The sequence below is a fragment of the Podarcis raffonei genome, chromosome 17, assembly GCF_027172205.1.
Source record: "Podarcis raffonei isolate rPodRaf1 chromosome 17, rPodRaf1.pri, whole genome shotgun sequence".
NCBI classification, from domain to species: Eukaryota; Metazoa; Chordata; class Lepidosauria; order Squamata; family Lacertidae; genus Podarcis; species Podarcis raffonei.
The window spans coordinates 4,046,653-4,055,446 of record NC_070618.1 but is presented as its reverse complement, the minus strand read 5'-3'; positions in this window follow the sequence as shown (position 1 = coordinate 4,055,446).

Here is an 8,794-nt window from a genome sequence, read left to right as displayed (position 1 = left end):
GCAAGGATTGCTAGGCTGCCGGCAGGCTGCCTAGGGCACCAACAGCTATGTACTTCCAGAAGCTGGTGCCAATCGTGCGATTCTGGAAGTACATTGGAGGCTTCTGGAAGTGCGGCTGCAGCGGCTCACAGCGGCTACTCCACCTGCTGCTGCAGCCCCTGACCCATGGAGGCCACAGGAGGCAGTGGAGCTGCTTCCAGGGCCACTGGCCTTGGAAACCAAGCTGCCACAAGACGCCTGAGCGTCATGCCAGCCCCATCTCCTACCTAAGTCAGCGTACTATACCTGGGTAGTGGAAGAGCCAATCAATAATGCACTCAGATGCAGAGAGAAATTGGAAAGGGCCTGATGGAAAGCTGCTGGGAGCGGGGTCAGAAGTTGCCTAATGTATGCTTCCCTGGGTATTGTGTGAGTTAACTGTTCCACTTCGCCAGACTTCAGTTTATATGACGTTCTCAAGACAACTGCTTTGGATCAGATTGTTCCACCTAACATCGTTAGGAGCAAAATCCCTGGCCTTGGAACGTTCCTTCGAGCAGTTCCCAGAACGGAATCGGCTTACGGCTTAGGAGACAGAATTCGGGTCACGACTGGTTCTGTGCCTCATCTTAGTGTCATGAGCTGGGAGGACACCGTCGGGGAGGAGGGGTGTGGCCACGATTGGTTCATACCAGGGCAAGATGAAGATGGCAAAAGGGAGGTTGGGAACTTAGGACATACTCATGGGACATCAGGGGATGTCGAGGAGGTAGCAAACAGTTTGCAGAAGCCAGAGGAAGGAGACCCATCACCAGAACCAGAGGTACCCTGATCTCCACAGACACATTGGGCTCTGAGGCATTGGGAACAGCAGGAATTGCACTCCAGGGGACTGAGGCAGGCAAAGGCACACAGCCCAGTTCACTAGTGGACCAGGTGGAGATCATGGGGTTCCTTCCTTAGGTCTGGGAGCAGGTTTGTGGTTGCTGAGATGGATTAGGCTCAGAGCAGGTGATGATCACATGTTTCATCAAGTGGAGGAGGACAGCTGCTCAGCTGGAGCAAACTCAGGTGCATCAATCTGTGGCAGTCAGGTACAACATTTCCTGTTTGCCCAGAGGGGACACACAGAGGGATGTTACGCCAGCCAGGAGGACTTCCTGTCACACCTGTGTGGAGCATCCACCTCCTGCGTGTGACCAGGTAGATGGGCATGACCCTGGAAGACCCCATGAAGGGGCTAGTCACACAGCCATCTTCCCTTCCCCTTCTTCTTGATTCTCCATCTTCCTGATGTTATTTTGCTGTCTGCTGGCTCTCAGCCAGCAGCACACGGGCTCTGTCCCCATGTGGGAAGAATCCACATCTTTCTCTGTAACTGTAACTACAAGCCAAAGCCTGCCTTCAGGCTCATACTGTGAACTGAATGTAAGTAAACTTCTTATTACCTTTAAAAGAAGACTGTTGTGTCATTATTGTTTTTAAGAGGGAATTAAAGGGGAATTTACCAGGAACAAATCCAATTTGGACAAGCCAGACTGGACTGCTTAACTCAAGAGATTCTAACAAATCTACCAACTAGTTTCCTGCGATGTACAGGGAATATGTTCTGCTGCTAACTCACTAGTGTGAGTGAGGAAGGATAATATTTAATCAATATATCTTCTCCTACTATCCACAACATTCCGACACAATCAAGACTGGGAAGGATGAAAGGGAAGCAAGGCTGAGATTCTGACTCCAGGACCGGATGGACTGACTTCTAGATATTACAGATCTTTAAAAGAATGGCTAGTACAACCTTTGAAAGAGGTCTGAAATGAGATAATGGAGGGGAAAAGGGCACCAGAGTTGTGGAAAGAAGCATATATCACACTTGTACCGAAAATAGAGACTGAGAAGACGCAGCTTAAGAACTACCGTCCCATATCACTGCTTAATGTGGATTACAAAATTTTTGCAGATATTTTGGCTAAAAGACTAAAAAGAGTGTTACTGGAAGAGATACATAAAGACCAAGCAGGCTTTCTCCCAGGAAGACATTTATCTGACAATGTGAGAAACATAATTAATATTTTAGAGAAACTACAAGTGAATATAAACACTAAGGCTGTTTTAATATTTGTGGATGCGGAGAAAGCTTTTGACAACATTTCTTGGATTTTTATGAAAAAGAACTTACAGGGTATGGGGGTAGGCCAAGGTTTTGAAAACGGTATAAGTGCAATATATTCAGAACAAAAGGCTAAATTAATTGTAAATAATGTGGTGACGGAAGAATTTAAAATAGAAAAAGGGACACGACAAGGTTGCCCAATCTCCCCATTGCTTTTTATATCGGTCCTGGAGGTTCTGCTGAATATGATTAGAAGGGACCAGTTGGTTAAAGGTATACAGGTCGGAGCCAAGCAGTACAAATTGAGAGCATTTGCAGATGATTTAGTATTGACGTTACAGGAGCCAGAATCTAGTACTAAAAGGGTTTTGGAACTGATTCAAGAATTTGGTCAGGTTGCAGGGTTTAAACTGAATAAGTCAAAAACTAAGGTTTTAGAGAAAAATTTAATACCAATGGAGAGAGAGAGGTTTCAGAATGTGACAGGTTTAACAGTGGTTAAGAAAGTCAAATACCTGGGGATTAATATGACAGCAAAAAATGGGAATTTATTTAAAGACAACTATGAAAAATGCTGGGTTGAAGTGAAAAAAGATTTAGAAATATGGTCAAATTTGAAGCTTTCACTGCTGGGTCGAATTGCTGCTATAAAAATGAATGTATTGCCTAGAATGTTGTTTTTGTTTCAGGCATTGCAAATTGTGGACAAAGTGGACTGTTTTAAGAAGTGGCAGAGAGATATTTCAAGATTTGTCTGGCAGGGCAAGAAGCCCAGAATAAAATTTAAAATATTAACAGATGCAAAGGAAAGAGGTGGATTTGTCCTGCCAGACTTTAAACTTTACTATGAATCAGCAGCTTTTTGCTGGTTGAAAGAATGGCTACTTCTTGAAAACACAGACATTTTGGACTTGGAAGGTTTTAACAATGTATTTGGATGGCATGCATATTTGTGGTATGACAAGGTCAAAGCGCATAAAGCATTTAAAAACCATATTGTCAGGAAAGCATTGTTTAATGTTTGGATAAGATATAAGGATCTATTAGAAAATAAAACCCCAAGGTGGCTGTCACCGATGGAAGCGAAAGCTAAGAAAAAGCTCAATATGGAGGCTAAATGGCCGAAATATTGGGAAATTTTGGAGCAAGAAGGAGACAAACTGAAATTGCAGAGTTTTGAGAAACTAAAGAATAAAATGCGAGACTGGCTTCATTATTATCAGATAATGGAGGCATATAATTTGGACAAGAAAATTGGCTTCCAGGTGGAAAAATCAAAATTTTTGGGTTCTAACAGAACTGTTAGAACCCAAAACTAAGATTTTGTCAAGGATGTATAACTTGCTGCTGAAATGGAACACTCAGGATGAAATGGTGAAATCAGCTATGATTAAATGGGCACAAGATGTTGGACACAATATTATGTTTGCTGACTGGGAACGGTTATGGACCACAGGTATGAAGTTTACGGCATGTAATGCCTTAAGAGAGAATATTATGAAAATGATATACAGGTGGTACATGACCCCAGTCAAGCTTGCAAAAATCTATCACTTGCCCGATAATAAATGTTGGAAATGTAAAGAAACTGAAGGTACATTCTTTCACCTTTGGTGGACGTGCCCAAGGATTAAGGCTTTCTGGGAGACGATATATAATGAATTGAAAAAGGTATTTAAATATACCTTCTTGAAGAAACCAGAGGCCTTTCTCCTGGGCATAGTCAGCCAATCGGTGTTAAAGAAGGATAGAATTTTCTTTATGTACGCTACAACAGCAGCAAGAATACTTATTGCAAAGTATTGGAAGACACAAGACATACCCACTCTGGAAGAATGGCAGATGAAGGTGATGGACTACATGGAATTGGCGGAAATGACTGGCAGAATCCGAGACCAGGGAGAAGAGTCGGTGGAAGAAGACTGGAAGAAATTTAAAGACTATTTACAGAGATATTGCAAAATTAATGAATGCTAGAATGATGTTGGACTGAAATGAAGTGGTTTCTAGCTGTAATGGTATAAGAGAATATGCAAAAATGTTTTTTTATAAGTAAAATTTAATGTTATAATAATTTAAGATTAAAGATCAGGGTAAAATAAAGAGGGAAAGAAACTGCTGAACTAATAATTAGAACTGGAATACAAAAAAGGGAGGTATGAGGAGGTCCGGGAAACAAGTAAATGAAAAATAAGTGATGAAAAGATTGTTTTTAACTGTTTTTATTTGTATTTTTTTTTCTATTATGTAATATTGTAAAAATCCTAATAAAAATTTATTAAAAAAAAAAAGGCTGAGATTCTGCATCTGCTCTGGAGGTGGGAACCTGACCTCACAGATTGTCTTCGGACCTTGCTCATTGTATCGGACCTGGACCAATATTTGACTATTAGGACTGACTTACCGCCAGGTACACTGGGGGTCGGGACATCTAGGTGGCCCTTTCCTGTGCATCCCTTCCTCCAATCCATACAGATCCCAAACACAAGCCTAGGACCTCCTTGGGCTGAACCTGGTTTGAAAACAGGAGCTATGGTTAAGCTGAGGTGTGTACATTTGAGAACGCTGTTGTGCTTGCACAGACGACAACTTTATTGAATTGTTGTTTGAGGCAGGGGGGGTTGTAGGTGCAGTGAAACTAACCAGGCAATGCACATCTAGTGAACACATCCCCTCCCCCTCTCTGGTGTGTCCAGCAACGGAAACATGCCACTTGAAACACAGTCAGTGGGACCAGCGATGACCTCACTGCATTTTAAGCTGCTAATTATTTGTGGCTAATGCAGACATGGTCATCACCTCTATAGCCCTGGGGGATATTGCTTCCTTGTAAGGCAAGCTCTTCCTGCTTCTTCTCTAGTTTCACTTAAAACAGGAAACATGAGGGGATCTGAGTCTGCAGCCTGCAGGGGGACAAGATATTACCTGGCGGCCATTTTAAATTTGAGAAAGATATTGGCAGGCACTAACTGTTATGTACTGAGTTGAATAGGATCCAAAAGGCAACAGTCTGATTGGCCCTAGAACAATAGGATCCAGAATGCAGCAGTCTGATTGGTCCACAGGAGCCACCCAATCCAGCTCCAGGTGGAAGTGAATCCACAACCTGATTGGCCTACAGGAGAATCCCGGAATTAGCCAATCACGTGGGGCCCATTGTGTAAATAATGTATATAAAGCAGACATTCCGGGGGAACTTCCATTCCTCCTCACCACTATGAGGTGAATAAAGAGCATGAAATCCACTCTCGACTCTGAGTATATTTCACTAACAAAGCTTAGTGAATTGGGTGCGAGGGTGGATTTGGGGCTGCCAAAATTATAAGGACTGGATGAAGTGAATCAGAAGCTGCACTTTGGTTTCCGAACGTTTTGTAAGTCAAACGGACTTCCAGAGTGGATTCTGTTCGATTTCCAAGGTACGACTGTACTAAAGACCGTCCCCCATGAATGGTACGCTCCCTGATACCCACCCCCAGCAATATTCAGTGGCACCCAGTTAATAAATCAGATTGGGGGACATTTACTGTGCAACAAATTTGTGTGTGAATTTAAGTATACTATTATGGCCGTTAAACATGAGCAGGGTCCTTGTATACCATCCCCAACAACTTATTTCTCCCCCCCCCCCTTCCCCCATAGTTTTGCATGCTTGTGATGAACATGTACACAACAGCCAACTTTTATTACACTTCTTCAAAAAGCTGACTCTGGAGGGATAACAGAGACACTTCCAGGCTGTTGCCATTTTCAGGTGGGGTTCAACTACATACAGGCAAAATTCAAGTTGTGCAGCAAATCCGCTTCTCCAAAAGACTGGGCTTTTTGCAATAAGGAAAGTGATGGGGAAATGCACTGGTGGAAAGCACAGGGTAAGACTCGCTTTGACACTATGGCTGCATACACATTGCACCTTCAAAGCACATTCAAGTGACAGCCTTCTCCTCAAAGTTTTCTTCAGGGTTGCTGGGAGCATAACTCTATAAACGGTAACCTACAGTGCCCAGAATTCTTTGAGGGGTAAATGTGCTTTGAAGGTATAGTGTGTATGCATCTCATCCAACCTCCCCACAAATAAAATGAATGCTCATGAAACAACCAATGCTGCCTAACCTCCCTGCAAACAAATCGGGATGAAAGCACAATAGACCAGTCATTTGGAAGTGTGCCAAATCTCTTCCATTCACCTCAAAAGCCAGTTACAACAGGGGTCAGCAACCTTTTTCATCCGTGGGTCAGTCCACCGTCCCTCAGACCATGTGGTGGGCCGGACTATATTTTTGGGGGAGGGGGCAATGAACGAATTCCTATGCCCCACAAATAACCCAGGGATGCATTTTAAATAAAAGGACACATTCTACTCATGTAAAAACACGCTGATTCCCAGACCGTCTGTGGGCCGGATTTAGAAGGAGAGTGGACCAGATCCGGCTCCTGGGCCTTAGGTTGCCTACCCCTGAGTTACACAGTCACAAGCTGGTGCAGCCCAAACACAGGGGAAACTGAGGTATGTTAGACCGGGGAGACCATGAGATGGAAGAAGTGATGCGACAAACGGGCTGCACACGGAGAAATCAAATTATAAAGCTAGCCGCTGTAATTCAGTATAACATAGAATAAATAGCATCCCTCTCTGAATGTAAAGTAAGATGTCCTGCAGTGGAGACATAGCCTCATCTTTTCCTTCTACTGATATCACCTCCTCCTTTCCATCTTTCTCAACCTCTCTGCTATTATGCAGTAAATTGAGACTCCTGCAGCTGCTGCTGCTGCTGCTGCGTCCGCTGTCTAAACTTTTCTTTCATCCCAGCCCCTTCACATGGGCGGGGAGAGGCAGGGAGCGCCAAAGGAGCAGGACAAGTCGCCAGATTGATCTGGAAAGGAACCAGTTTAATCCCAACCATCAGGAACAAGGAGCTGCCAGCAAAGCAGGGGCCAGCCTCCTGAGATCAGGCAAGAAGAGAGATCTCTCTCTCTCTCTCTCTCTCTCTCCCTCTTCTGCAGCAGACACAGCAGCTGCTGGGTGGAGCACCCCTCCAGGGAAAATGCAGCAGGATAGAAGCATCATCACCAAAGGCAACATGCAAGAGGCTGATCTACCTGCCACCTCTGATTCTGATCCTAATCAACAGGTAAAGCCTGGGGACTGTGCAGTTGTGGGCGGAGGAGACAAGAGATACAAGTAGATAAGAAGGGGGGAAAGGAGAAAGTCAGCTGTCTCCCACTGGAACTAACCAATTCTACCGTTATTCCAAATCTGTAATGTTGTAAGAAAAAACTGCTCCTTTTCCCTTCTGGGGTACCCAAGAGCCCATATAGAGTCCTTTACTTTAGCAACAGTCAGAGATGCATACGTTCAGCAGGTGGAGTTTAATTTTTCCCATCACTTCTATCCACATGTGGGGGGAAAACCTTGAGTTTTGGCATGTCAGGCAGCTCTTTAAAGGCACAGCAGGGCCCACAGCTGGGGGGGGGGGAAGAGATAACTGTACATGGATCTCTGTTGGGGGACAGCAGGACAGCCCTGTACTTTTAACACAGGGTGAGAAAACAGGCACCTCCGCAAGCCACTTCATGGCAGGCTCTGTGTTGCTCACGCAGGAAGCTTTTCACAGCACCCACATAATATCGCCCGCATTAAATTGCCGTCCCATATCTAACCCCACCCTAGGTTTAATCCAGATTTGCCATTTCCATGGTCTGGGGGTTTCTGCTTGTTTACTGACGGGTCTTCTGTATAAATGATAAATCCAAATGAAATGGAGAAATAATATGGGATGGCATTTTGATGGGGGAGGCATTTTGTGGGCACAGCATAAAAACTGAATGCGTGAGGAGCATCGAGGCCACAATAACCTGCTTGGAGGAAGAGTTCTCCTGAGCTCACTTTTGGAGTTTGGTTTCCTTCGTCTTGTTTCCACTGCGATGCTGAAGCAGCAGACAGACCGCCGCCAAAGACTCTCCTTCCCTTGTCTTGCCTCTCTGCCATGAAATGATGGAATGTAGCACACTAAAGTATATAATGTTTCTCTCAATCTCTCACAAACAACTCAGGTCACCTTTGTTTGCCCAGGCACTCCTGTTGGGCTTTACTCTTTGCCTTGGGTCTTTTTACCTCTAACATGAGTTGCCGGAATAATGATGATGGTGGTGGTGGTGTTTTGCAGTGCTCACCTCTCTGTGGTGAGCCTGCCGTTTGTTGCAGCCATTTTGCATGAGTGGCCTCGATTTGTTGTTGGAGTCTGACTGCATGGTTACATGCTTATTAAAACTCTAGCAGCAGGTTCTTCAAGAGAAAAGCAGAATTGGGAGAGGGAGATTTGCAGCAGAGACGCTGTCAGAGAATTCTCCTCACCTCCAAGCCCTTTCGCTCCTGCAGGTAATGGTCTCTTTGCAAAGACCCAACAAAATGTAATGGTGCAGCCCCAGCATTACACAGCCACAGCTCTGGCTTGTTCATTTCTGTATTTTTCGCTCTATTAGACGCACCGGACGATTGGACGCACCTAGTCTTTAAGGGAGGTTCCCCTGCGGAGACTTCATCCCGTGGCTAAGCCAGAAGCTAGAACAGCCAGAGGGATCCCGCTCACTGTTCTGGCTTCTTTAGCCGTGCACAGCCTCTCCGGGTCAGGAGAGGCTGCGCGCAGCTATGGCTCAAGCCAAGACAGCCAGGGGGATGGATCCTGCTCACTGTCCTGG